Raw genomic sequence first — 17,390 nt, forward strand, 5'->3', positions numbered from 1 at the left:
CTTACTCCAAACCGAATATAATTTTGCCTTCATTTTCTACTCTCTCAGAATTCCATAGTACTACAGCTTTGTTCCAAGTGTTTTCTGCAGTTCCTCTGTCTAGTGAGTTTTATTTTGAAATATTTCATGAAATGTTTTATCAAAGTCTAAATCATTGCAATTTCCACTTTTCTTCTATGGGGACAATGCCTATTTTTAGAATCTAATCTTATCCAAGCCTCTTCATCGACCCAGCTACCATTCTCATTTTAACAATGGCAGTTATTTCCATACAGAAGGCGTCCAGTATCATGGCTTAGCAGTTTACAGAGAAGACTTATGTTCCAAAATTAACAACTGGCAGTAGCAAGGTTCAGCTTTGAGGATATACTTCTCACCTGCTACTCAGGTGAGGAGTAGCACTCAGAATATCTCTTTGTGGGGTGAAGTGTGATGGGAGTGTACTGGATCCGACAGCAACAGTCTTGGTAAAGAATCTCATCTGGACATCAATATATGATATTTCAGAAAACATTAATGAATGTATACATGAGAGAGTGCAAAAATGATGAACATAGTCACCTGACACACTAATGATCACTACACCTTTTCCCAGGTGAAAAAGTGGTGGATAACCCCCTGTGAATCAATATTTTGAGATTTCTGATAAAGAAGAGAGCTTTTTCATTGGCATAAACTATATACGGGTTAAAAAAAAAATCTGAAGGAAGGACACTTTCAAATTAGAAATATTTTGAAAAAAACGTGATATGCAAGTAATTCAACATCAGAAAACTCAGAGAAATGAAAGCATCTCAACCTATGTGCAAGTTTTAAACATAAAAGATCTGCTAACAATAGAAACAATTAATGAAAGAAGTTCCATGTCTTGGGCTATCTGTTGGATCTGCAATTGTAATACTTTTTTATTTTTGTCTCTGAGTGCAGTCTACTGCCATCAACACACAAAAATTAAAAGATTAAAACTCATTAATTTCCTGGATAAATATTTTTCTTTTTATTTATTTATTTATTTTTTTTCTTCCCTGGAGGAGAAGGGTTATAATGTCAGACTTCTAATAATTCACTTTACCTTGCCAATAACTACATTTTGTTTGGATATCTCAATTTGGAATTGTGTCACTTCTTTGATTTTTCTTATCTAAGGAAAACAGGAATGGATACAGTTATTAGTGTCAAAAGGCGTTAATGCATGTAAATATGTGCCTGAAGTTGAACAGCAGTAGAACCAAAGTCAATGTTAAGGATTTTATTAGCGAAAGCATCTCTATGGAGACCACCTTTTTAGTATAGCCTTGGATTGGAATTTTCTAAAAACCCACAAAGATGTTTAAAAAGGTAGAAACAAGAATTATGGATCACAAGAGAAAAAGAAAAAGCAGGTAAACTTAGATCAAGTTAAATTAATTCTTTCTTCAGAGAGTGTATACTCAGTCTTTGGAACATGCTGTCAGAGAAGACTGTGAACTTGAATGCAGAAGAGTGGATGGATTTATAAAAGCTATGAATAAATTTATTATCTGTAGTAACATTGAATTTTGTGCATGTAAGCAAGTGGTAATGAAATTTCATAGCTGAAAATTTAAGCTGGTCACTCCATCTGTCAGGTTGGACTGTTTCCTAGGTCCTCCTGCTCTTCCTCTCCATGCCATGTTTTGAAGCATCAGGTTATCCAGTACTTTTAAATGCATACTGAACTTGATGGACAACCAATTTTTTCAAGGATGGCACATTCTGTGTTTTCCTGTAAGCAACATATATCGAGGTTCTTAGAAATGAACCGAGTAGCATGACTGAAATGGGGAAATTTGTAGCAAAAGAGGCATAATGCAGTAGAGAGGACAATGAAAATATGAAAATCATGATAAGTTTCTGAGCCTTTGACTGGATAGACTACACACTAGGTTTGTTTACTGACCAGAGTAGGAAATTATTAAAAAATAGTAAGGGTGTTCTTCAGCTGTACAATGATCTCTTGTACAGAATTGCAGATATCTGGAGATAGGAAGACTAGCTAAGTTTCATTCTAGTTTCTTGCTTTGCCAGTTCATGCCTGTTTGCTTTAACCCGAATGTATTTTCTAGAAGTTTGTCCAGTATCAATTTTGAATGGATTTCTGTCACTTTCAAGCATAGAATATTGCAAAGATCTCTGGCATTCTTTTTGTGAAAGATTTCCTGACATTTAGCTTATATTTTTCTTTTCATCACGCCACTACATTTTGGCTTTATATAACAATGCAAAAAATAAAATTTTATATCTCAAGAAATCATACAAAAAGAACACTTCTAAACCAAAATAATCAAATGGAATTTGGACATCGTGCAACACTACAGGATAATGCTACCGTTCTTCTTCTCATTCTTTAATAGTAAGAAAAAAACAGTTCTGATGTGTCCAAATTAATTTTAAGCTATGGGACACCCCTATTTATAATTACAGTTTAGGGATGAGGAAAGCTGCATATTTTTAAATAAGAAATTCAGATTAGAGAAACATTTTAAATGTTTTATGAATTTAAGCTTGGAAAGTTGTATTAGGTTGCACCAGTTTGAAATCTATTGTATAGGCTAGTTCTTGGATGGATTTCTATGTAATCCATAAGAAGATTCAGTTCTTAAGCCACGAGCATGCTTAGCTTATTTTAAACGTATTACAAATGCTTGTTGAAAACAGTAGGTCTCAAGGAATGCTTTCAACCATACTTACCAATTTGGGCTGCACCTTAGGTATATTAGTCATTCTTGTAGCAGTGAGAGTAGTTTTACACTTATTTCAACCCAGTAAATAGTGTCTGTTAACTTGCATGGGTCGTAAATCAGCACAAAGTGTGATATGTCACCTAATAGTTTGGTTTAAATTAAAGCATCCAAAATCTTGGGGTTTCTTTCTGACAAACAGGAAAGTTTTTGAATACAGTATTTAAATATTTAATGTTCGTCATGACCAAATAGTATATAAATAAAATATTTACTGTCACGGTACTGTATTAAACGTAGTTTAGTGAAATTCTGAATTTAGGGCTCATTGGGATAACCAAATGGCAGTTATATCTATGTGAGCAAGAAATCTAATAAAACAGCAAAAAATTGTTTCCAAATCAGATAGGAACAAAAAACCAAAAGATTCCAGCTACTAGGCATTTTAAGTTTGAGGCTGGACAGTGAAAGGATAATTGGCCGTGAAGGAAACGCCATGATCTCTAGCACTCTTTCCCTGAAGTTGGGCATTACTCATTGCAGCACAAAGCTCCTTACTACCTTTCAATAATGAAAGTAGTAATTTCTAATATGATCCTTAGAAGTAAAAGCTCCCTTGTCAGTATAACCATTGGTAAGTGCATCAGTACCAATTATATCTGGGTTTTGGGAAAGTGGTTTTCATCCATAGAATTGGATGAAAGTAGCTACTCATCATGATGAAAGAATCTCATCAATAAAACTCAATTTCTCTAGACACTGCAATGAAAACACCCTGTTTAGTTAAAACTTGTGGATTAGGCTGCTTATTAAGTGAGTTACCTCCCTCCCTCTCTCTTTAACAGATTCTGGTTACAGAATAGCAACTGATACCAAACTGAATACCTATTTTGGCTAACAGGAAAAATTACAACTAAAATGTTAATAAAAAAACCCCCCAAAACCCCAACAGAATAAAGGATTGTTCTGTACTGTACACTTTGAGAGTATTGTAACCCTTGCCAGGAGCTCAGTTCGGAACATTCCTGATCATCAACAGAAGCAGTGCCACACAAACAGGAGTCAATTGTTCAGTTATAGGTCAATCACACGCAGGATTATTCCTGTTGTATGTAGTCTTTCATTGTGATGCCTTTCAGGCCCTCTGCCGTTCAAGGTGGTTACCTCAAAAGACAGCAAAATCAATCTGTTGGTACAATGGATTTCTACCTTCCTGGCAACTTACATATAATCAAACCATCTGTTTCACTGGTACTAGGATTTAATTTTGCCTTTTGGTTTGCTCAATACCACTTCCTCTGGGAGATTTCAGAATATTTTTATTGTGGGTAAGAGATATATAGCTAAGATCTGTATCTGAAATGCAGATTCTATTTCAAAATCCAGTTCACTTTTGGGATAGATTTGTTACTTCGATATCCGTTCAATGCACCTTTCAGGCAGATAATAAAGTCCTCGTAAACTCAAGTGAAACTCATGGTTAAAGGCACTGTCCTGAGCAGTCTGAAAAACCTTTTTCTTCAGCATTTCAGAGCTGTTATTCAAATAGATACACCACAGACACCACACGCGTTCTCAAACATCCCACTTAAGCTCCCAACAACAGAATAAGACCTGGGTTTACCCTGATTAATATTATACAGCCAGCCAGGCCAACTAGCGGGGAAGAACTGGGGCACAGACCAGAGGAAAATTTCCCCTCTAGCAGGGCTTTTTTGACTGCTGAGCCCCTCTGAGTGGCACACCTTTCCTCAACTGCATCTGACACCTGCGGTCTCAGAATACATGATATGCTGCCTGCATGCAGGCTGCTGAGGGAAAACGAGGTGAAGGACGTTACTGACTGAAAATCAGAGTGGAAGACTTGGTAGATCTCTGGATTATGGCAGGTCTCGGAGGTATTTATGGGCATAGGTGGGATTCATTCATAAGGGGCATGCAGATGCCCCTTGGCAAACATTCCTTTGATACTTCAGCTCTTTCTTTTTCAAAATTCATTTTCAAACCCCAAAAGTAGCTTAATTTTTCATCTTTAGTAACAGTCATTATTTTGAGAATGAAGTGTTAGGAACTGTCAAGAGGTAATGTATTCAGTCCTAGTTAAGGTCCTTCTGCCCTCAGCAGTTTCTTGTGGTGACAGTAGGCCAAGTTTCCTGCCAGCCATTTTCTGTCCGCTTCAGCCAGTGGGTTCCCATTCACTCTGAGTATCATTAGGTAAAGCGAGTGGAGCAATGTATATGTCAGGCACGGGGAATTCCACGGTCCAGTTCACAGAAGAGAATGGTGATTGTCGTTGCATCTGCAATGAAGTCAAAGTATGGTCGTCTTTTACCTGCCTGCTAGACAGGCATGAATGAGGCAGAAATTCAAATCCTTTATTCAGGTTCCCCTCCCAGAGAAGTGAATATTATTTTTTTATTTTAATTTCAGGATACTTAACTGGGACTGGCCTAATTTTTTTCAGACAACAATGTTATTAAATGCTGCACACCTTAATGGTCATAGAAATCCAAATAAAAGAAAGCATTTGATATTATTCATGGCCACCCTGAACAGATTACAGCTATCCTATGAATTCCGCTTTCATTCCTTGGAGGGAAAAAAGTTTTTAAACTGTTAGTTTATTAGATTAAACTTTAGTTTATTTAGCTTTGGAAATTCAGAACAAGTTGAGCAAAACCAGCAAGCAGACCTCTTTTTACTTATGTTATCTTTTCTCTGTTCCACCTAAGTAACTTGCCTTTGATCAAGCCAGTTAATAAAAAAACTGGTGAGAATTAGTTGTCTTGATAATTTAGGGCTTTTTAAGGCTAGGAATAGGAAATTGAAGTGTCCTTCAGTCACAAAATTAGATGAAACAGGAAAAGAAGTGTTTACATATAAAAAAAAGTTGGAGAAAAACAAAGCAAGCTTTAAAAACACCAATGTTTTTAATAGTGTAATCTGTCCTTCTCTTTCTGTAATTGATTTCCTTAGGATATTCACTATGGCTAACATGTTCACATTGCAGAAGTGAAGATCTAGTTCAGCCTTGAAACATGAATGAAGTTATGCTTTCAGCTCTGAGATATTTCACTTACTCTGATTCATCCTTATTAAAGTCTGTGGTTTTGTTTATTAGGTCTGTTGCAGAATGTGCTAATTCCTCAGTTTGCACCGCATTCTCAGTAGTAAATGTAAACTGCGGAAAAGTGGCAGTTCTCATTTCCTTTAAACTCTACAACATTTATGCATTAAATAAGCACTGTAAATGCAAAGTGTCTGTTGTCGTTGATCATGTTCTTGCTAATACTGTAACAAACAGTCTGTTACAGTATTTCTGATGGTTGTAATACATCAGGCCCTAAGGAGAGGCGCACATCCCTCAGTGTGATAACGCGTGGCAAGTTACTGTCTTGCTGCCGCTGGGTTGCGATTTGTCAAGCTGCGGTGCGATGGACAGAGTGGCTGTGACCTGTACCTGCTGTTTCTCAGCTGCCCTGCAGAAAGGTCAGCTAAACACCAGCAGGTGATGCTTGGAGATAACCAGTGCAGCCTTGCTGCCCGCAGGTCTGTACTCTGACAAGAACTACATGCACTTCTGAAATCATGTAATTTGTTTTACTCATCTTTGTGCAGCAAAGTAGGATTCCAAGGCTGGCTCTCTGGGACTACCGTAAGGCAAGTATTATTTGTAATGAACTTTGCCAGTGTGGAGCCCCCTCAGCTGAACGTGCTGTACAGAAAGTAACTGTTTAAAAAGATTGTGATTCTGTGCACTAGGTGGTTAGGAATAGTCCCTAGTATCCATAAATGGTTAAGAAAGAAGCTTTAACGTTAAATGAGTATGGCTACGGCCTTCAAGAGGAAAAGCAATAGAATACTAGAATACTGACCTGATAAATGAATGTACTCTCCATGCATTACACGTGACTGTATTTCATAAAAACCCTAGAGCCATCATAAATTAATACCTGTTTAAAGAGCAGGTCTTTTTAAAAAAATACATTATTCTGCTACGTAAGTATTAGCTTGACAGGTTTTTATATTTTATTTATAACTTAGAAACCTTGTTATATATGAAGCTGATAGTGACTTTGGGCAGAATAGAAAGGAAATTTGGAAGACTTCGAAGCAAAAAAGAGACAAATCTGCAGAAGAGCCTAAGTGCTTATGAATTCCATCATTTTTAACCAAGCTGTGCATGCTTGGCACGTCTGAAAACAAAGCCCGGTCACTTAAGTTTTGCCTGAAGTTGTGCAATCCTAATTTTGGGATAATGAGTGTCTACATGGTACTCCTTTTTTAATTTACTTACACAGAGATCCACATTAAGTTCAGAGCCTCCTTAAGGCCAACTAATGGATAAATAAATACATGTTGTGAAACACTCCTTGCCCCAAAAGTCTGCAGTTCAAGTAGAATAGACAGGAAAACAGATGCTCCAAGTTGAGGTTCATGAGTCTGCACAGCGCAGCAGAGGTTTCTGGTCTCCTATGTTCCAGTCCTGTAGTCTATATATTGGTGTATGTGGTGCTTTCAAAGGCAGTAAAAGCTTGCTACTTGCACAGTGCTGAACTCCAGTCGAGAAAAACATTTAGAACTAAGCTTAGAAGTAAGTAGATAAATAATCCAATTTAACTCTCCCCGTGCTTAAACGTGTGGACATGTGTATGTGAACAGCTTTTTTGGATCAGGACCAAAAGGCTTTGCACTTGCCACAATATAAATCAATGCAATACCGCAGACTGTGCCTCATGGAGCAGTCTCTGAATTCTGATCAACTTCTCGTCAGTTAGATATTTCTCACTGATTAGATAAAAATTGTTTCTGATGTTTCTTTTCTTAATTAAGATAATGTTCTTTTTAAGTGGTTTTTAGTACTGATGTTCTCTGCTGTCTATTCTTGTTCCTTCAAATGATACTTGCATGGTAGATGCAGAGTGAAAACAATCAGCATTCTTTCTGGGTAAGTGTAAACAACTCCTACACTACCCTGCTAATATTAATTTCATTGTTATGTTGCCTGAAGACACACATAACTGGCTCATAAAACCACTGCTGCCAGAAAATACTTGCTATCTCTCTCTTGCAAAAAAACTTCAGTGATTTTCCTACATGGCTCATCTATTTTTCTCTCCCTAGACTGTTCTTTTTTGAAAAAAAATCTAAGGCTTTTCCTTGTTCCTTGCTTCCCATCTTTCTATCTTTCATTCATTAGACTCCATAATGTTGATCCTGTCTATCTCCACTAAGTTATTAGCATACTTGTCATTTAAAGCCTGTTCCAAATTATTCAGTTTATCTGGTGAACATAAACTCTTTTCTTATTCCTGGACTGTGAAGAAAGAAGAACCAAGAAGTGAATGGCAAAAATCCCACTGGAGGAAATAAGGTCAAGTTACATGTGTGATGTTCAAAAACAAACTGAATTTTTGCATTCTTGTTTGTTATTCAGAATTGGTTCAGGCTATTTTATATAAAAATGCATGGGACCCATATAGTCAGAAGATCCAACAACTGTCACTTTTGATCCCTCTAAGGAAGAAGGTGAAAATGATTTTTGTTCCTGTTTATGCCATGTCTTAAGTCTTTTGAGTTTTGAAGGGATTTATATTTTCATCTGTAAAGGTCATAAGTATTCTTAATGGGGAAAAAAAAAAAAAAGAGCATACAAAAAGTGTATCAAATGTACCTGATCTGTAGAACACTTTGATCAAAAAAAGCTGAAACATGGGCACAAAGATATAGCAACGGAAATCACTGTGCATCCTATGGCTTAAATTGTTAGTGTTTAAGTGGAGAGCTGTAGTAGCACCATCTGCTCATAGTGAAGAGTGAGAAAATCCTGTCTGAAAATTCCTGGAGGGACAGAACTTTCATAAAGGTGGGAAATCTCTCCTGATACAAATAGAAAAAAAACAACAAACAAACAAACAAACAAACACCAACAAAAAACCCCTAGGGCCTCAATTGTAAGAGTACTTAATAATAAACAGTGAAGTTTTGAGTCTAAGGATAATAAACCCTTGTAAACATGAAGACAGAAAATTTTCCCAAGTGTACCCTCAATAAAAGGTCATCTTGTCTACGGTGGCCAGCTAGCACGGTTCAATAATAAAGCGAAGTTAAGGGAAATGAGAAGAGCGTTCATTCAGCGGAAATACACCTGAAGATTTAATGCAGTGCCAAGTCACCTTGGTATGAATCTGCAGAGATTGGTGACCTAGGGAGAGACTCACATCAGGGGCTGTTACATGGCTGCAAGTTTATGAGCCTGTGGTCAGGCGTAGATGGTAGAAGCCCCACAGTAAGCAGCACTTCACCCAAGGCTGGCAGCAAAACTCTTTGCGTTTTGGACTGTGCCAGCCCTGGAAAACGAATGGGCACAGAGCAGGAGGGCTCATTCTAAAGTGCTTTGGCTTTTTAACCACTGTCAGCACTGAGAGGAAAACTGAGGAAAGGCAGACACCTTTGACACCTGTCTGTCAAACATCACTAAACATGTCTTCTTCTAGTTAACTCTTCTCAGAAGAGTCCCTTGACATCTGGGTTGTGCAAATGGGGAAACATACCCTGTCAAAGGAAGCTGGGAAATGTACTTTGCTTTTCTTGGGTTTCATGTCCGATCTTCAGCACATCTGTACTTTTAGAGCTGTTTCTGTCTCTGCAGACAGTTCCCAAGGTTACTTTCATCACTACGATTTAAGATTTCGTATTCTTTATATCTTTCCTTTCAGAGACTCCTGGTATGTGTTGCTAACAGTTCCTACTATCCCTGGTACACATCCTGATTTCTCTACAGTGGAAGCATCAGGTAGATAACTGAGAGGTTTGCTTCTCACCTTTTTGATGGTGTTATAGTTGTAGAAAGCAGCAAGCATATTCTTGTCTTTTCAAAGCTCATTCTGGAATCAGAAGATGGAAAGGAAGTAGGATAGTTGGCTTTTTGTGACGGACACCATCCATTTATTTTTTAATTTCAAAATTTTCAGGTCAGGCTTATTTGTATGTGTTTTACATATGAAGAATGACAACCTGAAGACTTGTGTCATAGGAGACTACAGGCACAACAGAAAGACAATACCTTTGCATCAGCTGTAGAGCACACGTCAGACATCTTGTCTTTTCCCATTATGTTTTTATTTTCTGACAGGATTCAGTGCTGATATTACACCTTCATTTCACTTTTTCTAGAGAAATTTACATATGGTTGCAATTGTAGGTAGTTCAGAATCTTTTCAAGTGCAATGTTGTTTGATCAGGTTAGTTCTGTGTGCTTTTCATGGTATAATTTTATATCAGAGTAATACTGTTAGTTCCTTTGGTATGAAATTTTGACAACTAAGCTTGAAAGCTCATGAAAGGTGAGAGACATTTGTACAATAAAGGTCACATGTAAAGGCAGGGAAGTAAAAGTTTTCCATTTAGAATGTTGAGTTCTTTGATTTATAATACTGACCCAAGTGAAGAGCCTGTGGGGACACCGTTTAACCCACACAATCCGATTCAGTCTGTTGTGGGAGCTGCATGATCACTGCATGTTCCAGCGGTGGTGAGAGCTACCTCTGACAAGCAGAAACCATGAGCAAAGTGGAAGGGTAGCTAGCAGAGCCCTCTGCCAGCCGGCTTGGAGTGTGAGTGTGCTTCTGTAGCATTTTTGGTGCCACCTTGGGAAAATAAAACTTCAAGCTCTTCCACTGCACATATTCACAAGTGAAGAAAAATGCTTTATAGCCTCAAATACTTTTGATTAAGATATCATCTCTTGAGTTTAAAATCGGCTCAAATTGTTCAAAGAACTTTGTTACACAAACAGTCGTGACTGAAGCACAATTTTCTGCGGATTAATAATGAGTGAGAGAAGCTGAACATCATTAAATTCCTGGAAATGCCCTATGCTTCAGTCAGTATTTGAGAAAAAGAAGAAAACCACATTCTGTTTTATTCTGCCATAAATTTTGGATCATTCTATTGACTTTAAATTTACTTTGATTTATCAGACAGTAGAAATCAAATTTCTTCATTATGAGACTCAACTACTTAATTTACCATGCCATTCATCTTAGCATGCAGTGTACAGTACTGCTACATGAGTAAGTCATTTTATTGTTATTTAGATTATTGGAGGAAACAATATGAAATAAAAACATTCTCACCCATAATTGGGAGAAAAATGTAAGATAATAAAAAACTAGTTACTGCTTGATCTAAGCAAGCCATTGAACCATATGGAAAATGTATAACAAAACTTAAATGTTATGTGCAATTAGTTTTTAATTAATTGGCTGTTATGTGTGATCAGTCACCTGTAGTATTATTGTCTAATGTACTGTTGTCAGCTCTAAACTTCTATTTTCTGGTGAGATGTGACTCTTCATCCAGTAGTATGCTTGGTTATTTTATTGTGACAGTAGGCCAGAAATTGTTGCCTGTCAAAGCAAGAATGACAAATCCAATTGAAGATCTGGCTGTTGTTTCAGAAATGGGTTTAAATACCAGTAGACTAGAAAAGTAGTCTCTAACTATGATTGCCATATATTCCTACTCTTTCCCTCTTCCCTTATCCATTCTAAATAAAGGATGACTTAGTAGAGTTGAGAAAAATATTACCTTAGATTTGGTTAGGATTTCAATTAAGTAATTTACAATACTATAATACAGCAGAAATGGGCTTCCTGTCTTTTTAATTCAAAAATATGCCTCTCTGTGTTTAGATGACAAGGCAAATTCCTTTTCTTGAGAAGGCTTTCATAAGTGTAGCATTCCTGGACTGTATGTTAACACAGAGAAAAATGGAAAAGTTCTGAACCATTTCAATTATTTTGCCACAAGATTTGTAGAAGGCAAAAAGAGCCAAGCCAGAAAATACAGAAAATCTGGTACTCAAAGAAATAGAGGGAGAATAATATGGCCACTGCGATAATAGGTTAACTGAAAAGATTGAGTGGAACAGGAAAGGATTTGCTACATGCGATGAGGGGGGGAAAAAAAAAAAGAAAAAAAAAGAAAAAAGAGAAGAAAAAAGAAAGGGAAGGAAGGAGACATTTCAAGGTTTTCATTAGTTAAGTTCAATGAATTGAAACAGCTAACAGCTTTTTTAAAATTAGTAAAAAAAAATCACAGAAAATATAAGCAATGAAATATAATGAGGGACTTGTAATTACAGTTGTAGAACTGAAAAAAGATGACAATTGGGCAAAATGATAAAATACATGTCAATAAATAAATAAATCCAGCAGCTAGAACAGTCACAGCTTAGGCTGTTAAAATGTAACTGCTTTGCAGGTAGAAAAGCAGATGTCTTTTTTTTTTTAATTTTTTAAGACACTTTATGGGAGATTATATATGATGAATGTATACTAATTCATTGAATTCACATTAATATATTTTAGCACTGTAAATATTTTTGAGTTAACACAAATACCAGCAGATCATGCTGAATTCACTTTTAGCTCATTCATCATCAACAACCAATACAAGATCTGATTCTAAAATCTTTGTACTGATGAATTGCTGTAGCAGAAAGAAACAGGGATAAATCAACAAAGATTAACAGGAGTACAAGGTAGAAAGAATAAATTATCTTTCCTTCATCCCAAAGATAACTAGCATAACAAATAAATTACTTTTTCTGGTTGTTAGATTTTAACTGAGAATAACTGGAGGAAGAAAAGGAATAAAAGGTTTAAAAATGAGGGACAGTTTGAAACACAGGTATGAACACACACACAGCTTGTCCATAAGACAGCCAGACCTCCAGCCCCAGCTCATGCGAGCGCTTTAGCCAAGGTGCTGTGCAACGTCGCAGATTTTATGGTGTTGCCTTGATCCGCCACTGTGCCCCTTAGTTGTAGCAGGAAAATCAAACGTGCTAATGCCTCAGCTCATACAACAGTAAAACATCAGAAACTGCTGAGGAATGAGTTTTAAAACTCATATTTGCTTGTACTGCAACACATTTATTTCTGTTATAGTTCACTGTGCACAGTACTAGCTAAAACTGACGAAGAGCGTGGCTGAGGTGAATGTACTGACTGCAAGCTGGAGCAGCTGACGAGCCAGCACAACCGGACTCTACCAACGCTGCTGTGGCAAATTTCCGATGGAGAGGGAGGGTAGACACCAAGGGTGGCAATGTTATAAATCAACAAATCTACACATGCCAGAGCTTGTGAGTTTGGACTAAAGAAAATATAAACCTCCAAATTTATACTTAGATACTTAGATCACGATGGAAAAAGGAAATTCAATCATCTTTGAAAACATCAGTTACCACTGCTGTAGACCATATTGCCAAAAAAGTAATGTGTCCCCTGATTATCTCAAAAATTTTCAGATTCGCTGGTCTTCCCCCAGCTCTCCATTCTAGGGAGAATAAAAAAAGCTGTACGCAGCTATAGATACCTGTTATAGGTACCTGCTCATTTTGGCGGCAGCTCTATTAGAGTAGACAGTAGCTTAGATTAGCCAACATGTTATCCTTCCAAATATCTGGTGCAGATGCATCCTCTCACCAGCCTTTATTAATGTCATTATTATGCATTCTCCTTGCCTTATTTTGGGGTCAGCTTCTGCCTCTCAAAGCATACAATGCATTCATAACAGAAAATCAACAGCGGTACTTCCCAACAGCTAGCAAGACAAGTTCATAATACCTTTTCTGTTACTCTGTCATATTTTCTCCTTCAAGAGAACAATGTTTTATAAACATATTATTACCTTGATATTTAAATTCATTTACCTTTTTGGTTGTAGCTAAGACTATAGTAGAAAGAATCACATTTACAGCTAGGTGTTACACAAGTTTTCAGAATAAGTTATAGTTTTACAGAGATCAAATTCTCCAAAATGTTACTGAACTAAAATTTATGTGATTTTTTTGTGTTCTTTTCCACCTAGACTAAATGCAAGCTTTGGAAAGAAGTCAATGTTATTACAAAAAGTAATTATTGACATTTTAATAGAAGTTTCTATTAGCCTTTCTATTCTTTGGTCACAAAGCCCCATAGCAGAGAAAGTATTTCAACCGTATTCTGAATTCTTTGCACAAATTTACAAAATGGCAAATATTAAGCAGAATGTCATAGGTTAAGCTGATTTTGCTAGCCTTCTGTTGAGCTAATATAGAGACCTGCATCTGATAAAGAAAATATCCTGCCTGTCTTTAAGTAGCTCAATTCTTCATCTTATCTTGTTGGCATTTAGTGCTGTTGCAATACTACCTGGAATCAAATGTGAAAGTTTCCTCTGGGGTACAATAAAAAGCCTCCTTTAAGTCTTGTGATGTCCATTTCAGCATTAAAGTAGCAATATTAAGCAGTCTGGTCCTGGAAAAGCAATAGTAATACAAATAAAAACAGCTGCAGAATACAAAATAGAGGAAATATCAGTTGCTACACATAGAGACCAGCTCAGAATAGGTTACCATACAGCCTGCACTCATAAATATCTGCTCCAAGGGACCAATAGTGCAGAGCAAGAAATCATGTCTGTAGGAGCTGTGTTTACCTATGGCAGGAGAATGATAACTGTTGTTCAGAAGGATGGACTTCTCTAAACGATACCAAGTGCACTGAATAAAGCACTTGTGCCATGTGTCTGTTTTCTTGATTTAGTGAGTGTAAAGCACCAGATGCTATCTGGATGCTAAGCCCCCCCAGATAGTGCCCTTATGGGCATATGGAGACCTGCTTAGCATCATCTACCACACATGACACCCACTAATATTTCATTTCTTCTGACCTACCTCAATGTGAGGCATCCCTTTCGACTCCAAAATTGGAAGGTCATGAGTTTTTGTTGGATACAATGTGACATGAAGGGTAATTGTGGCATCCAATAGGAAAGCAGCCAAATGAGCTTTTTCTAGTCATTTCTGTCATGTCTGCCATTTCTCAGTGTTGTAAGAAAGATAAGAAAGATAATATTTTACCCATCGTTGCCTCACCTATAGCAACAGGAAAGGGCTGATGGAATAAACACAGATAGTAGCAAGAGCTCAGGAAAAGATAGGTAGAGCAGCAAGAATTATGGTTGAAGAAACAAACAAGGATGGAGAGCCCAACTGATAAAAAGAAAGATAGCAAGAAATCAGATGTTGGGAAGAGGCTGTTAACAATTTATAGCACTTGCCCCTTCCCCAGTGTCATTTCAGTTGGCCCCAGCTACCTTTTTGCCTAGCAGCCATGCTCCTTGTAGTCTCCTTGGTTTATACCCCGCTTGCCTTCCACAAATCCCATTTTTAGGGCTGCAGGGTTTGTGGTCCATCCACCCTGCAGTTATTCTCACTGTCTGGAACTTGTCACTAACATTTTTCTGTTTTTCATATGCAGTGAATGCTTACCCAAATAAATGAACACATCTACAAATACAGGATAATTATGAATTCTGGCTTTACCTTTCATAAACCAGCAAAACTAGCCTGTTTTCACAAGGTGCTTCTGGGAGTTTAGCATTTGTCTACAACAGCAAATTATTAACAGGGCCTAGGCAGGTCTGGGAGAGTGATAAATGGCACAAACTATAACTGTCCCAGAAAGCATGCTAACAATAAAGCAATGCCGCAGTTGCAGACAGTTCATAGTCAGGCCCTTTTGAGTTTTCTGGTACAACCTTAATACATTATGTGTGCTCCTTGCTATATTGTGCTTGCCTTGTGTGGGGAGCTTTCCTGGCTATTAGTGCTCACCAGAAGACTCTTCTTCATCCTGGAATGATGCTGTGGGGAACCGGACACTTCTGGAGTATCTTAGGATCCATTTTTATGAATTGCTACTTTCCTCTTTTCACTCCACCAATTACAGGTAACTCCTCACCAAACTGAAAATTCTCACATGGTTTTGTAGAGATAGAAACCTCTACAGAAGGTTAATAAGGACAGAAATTATAAGAATTAAAAATAAATGTTTATCAGTGTTTCAGTTAGCTTTGAAAGTTTCTTTTGGCATCTAAGATTTGGCTAGAAAATTAATAGGTGCTTCACAGTCTTCCTAACAAAAGATTGGTTCTTCTGCAGCCATTAGACATCAGATTTTCTTCAAAAAACTGAGTCTAGACTTGAGCGGATCTCATTTTTCATTATATTCCATAATCCTCTTAAGGTTGAGGCAATGGTTGGAAAAGAAGAGAACAGCTTTTAGGGCTCCACATACTTTTCCTTTCTCTCCATCTCTCCTTCCATTGGAAAATGTTTAGCTCGCATTCCAGAAAAAAACATTCTGTAAATTGATATGTATATTTATATATAAAGGTATAATTTGACAACCATTCTTTATAGAGTATACAAAAATGGAGTTCATGGGTATGCTTTATTACTTATCTTTTGATTGAGGCCACAAGGAAAAAAAGAGTCATGCTGGGGTAATGAAGTGCTTGAGGTGACCTCGTCATTCTGACTTTAAGGAATACTCTTTAATATATTTACTTCACTTTAATAAATACCTGCAGAATGAAAATGTGACATCTCAGGTGCTTCAGCAAGAACCTCGTGGAGGGTGACGGGGAGGGTGAGGACACGACACAGGATCATAGAATCACAGAATGGTTTGGGTTGGAAGGGACCTCAAAGATCATCTAGTTCCAACCCCCTGCCATGGGCAGGGACACCCTCCACTAGACCACGTTGCCCAAAGCCCCATCCAACCTGGCCTTGAACACTTCCAGGGATGGGGCATCCACAGCTTCTCTGGGCAACCTGTGCCAGTGCCTCACCACTCTCGTAGTGAAGAATTTCTTCCTTATATCTAATCTAAATCTACTCTCAGTTTAAAGCCATTACCCCTTGTCCTATCACTCCATGCCCTTGTAACCAGTCCCTCTCCATCTTTCCTGTAGGCCCCCTTTAGGTACCGAAAGGCTGATGTAAGGTCTCTCCAGAGCCTTCTCTTCTCCAGGCTGAATAACCCCAGGATGGAGGGATAGGATTGGTGGGAGGGGAGATGGAGGCAAGAACCACATGGGGTTTTATTTTTTTCCCCATCTTTCTTTTTCTCTGCAGTGACTTCCTACTCTTTAACAGCCAGGTCACTGCTTTATTTCACTGTAGAATTCCTTTTCAGTATCTTTTTCTCAGTAAAAGTGGAAAGTTGCCTGTGTTAAAGTGGCCATTTAGCATCTGACTCTGTGAAAAGTACTTCCCCTCGGCCTGATGAGTATTTTATTTCCATTTAAATTTTCACTGATATGGCACTCTCTTAAATACCTGGGGAAACTGTAAGCCCCACATCTTGACATAGAACTCTGTGACTGCTCACAAACAATTTGACTCTAGGAGTGATTTTTAAAAATATTGCTTCCAGAGAGAATGTGAAGTGTATTTTTCTTCTGGAATCTAAAAGTGTAGATAGGCCCTTTAAAGATGACATGTCACATTCTGACACATAGTTAGTAGATGAAGTATTAAATGGGCTAATTAGTTATCAGAGGAATAACCCTGTAATTCTGAAAGAAATTCAGCTTCCTGTGTTTCCTTTGCATGGCAAAGGGTCTTCAAAATCAAGACTTTTGGTAGCATGGTGCAATCATCTCCCCACCTGTGGCTGTGAGCTTTCTCCTTCTTTCAGCAGTAACCTTATGCTGACTGGTGTTGTCTTCTCTATTTAATACAATCAAAAATTCTTAGTTTCATGTAAAGGTGAAGTTCTCTTTTCTCTTAACAAGAAATACATAGTAATGTAAAATCAACCTAATGAGTCAAAACACTGATTTGAT

The sequence above is a fragment of the Grus americana genome, chromosome 2, assembly GCF_028858705.1.
Source record: "Grus americana isolate bGruAme1 chromosome 2, bGruAme1.mat, whole genome shotgun sequence".
Classification (NCBI taxonomy): Eukaryota; Metazoa; Chordata; class Aves; order Gruiformes; family Gruidae; genus Grus; species Grus americana.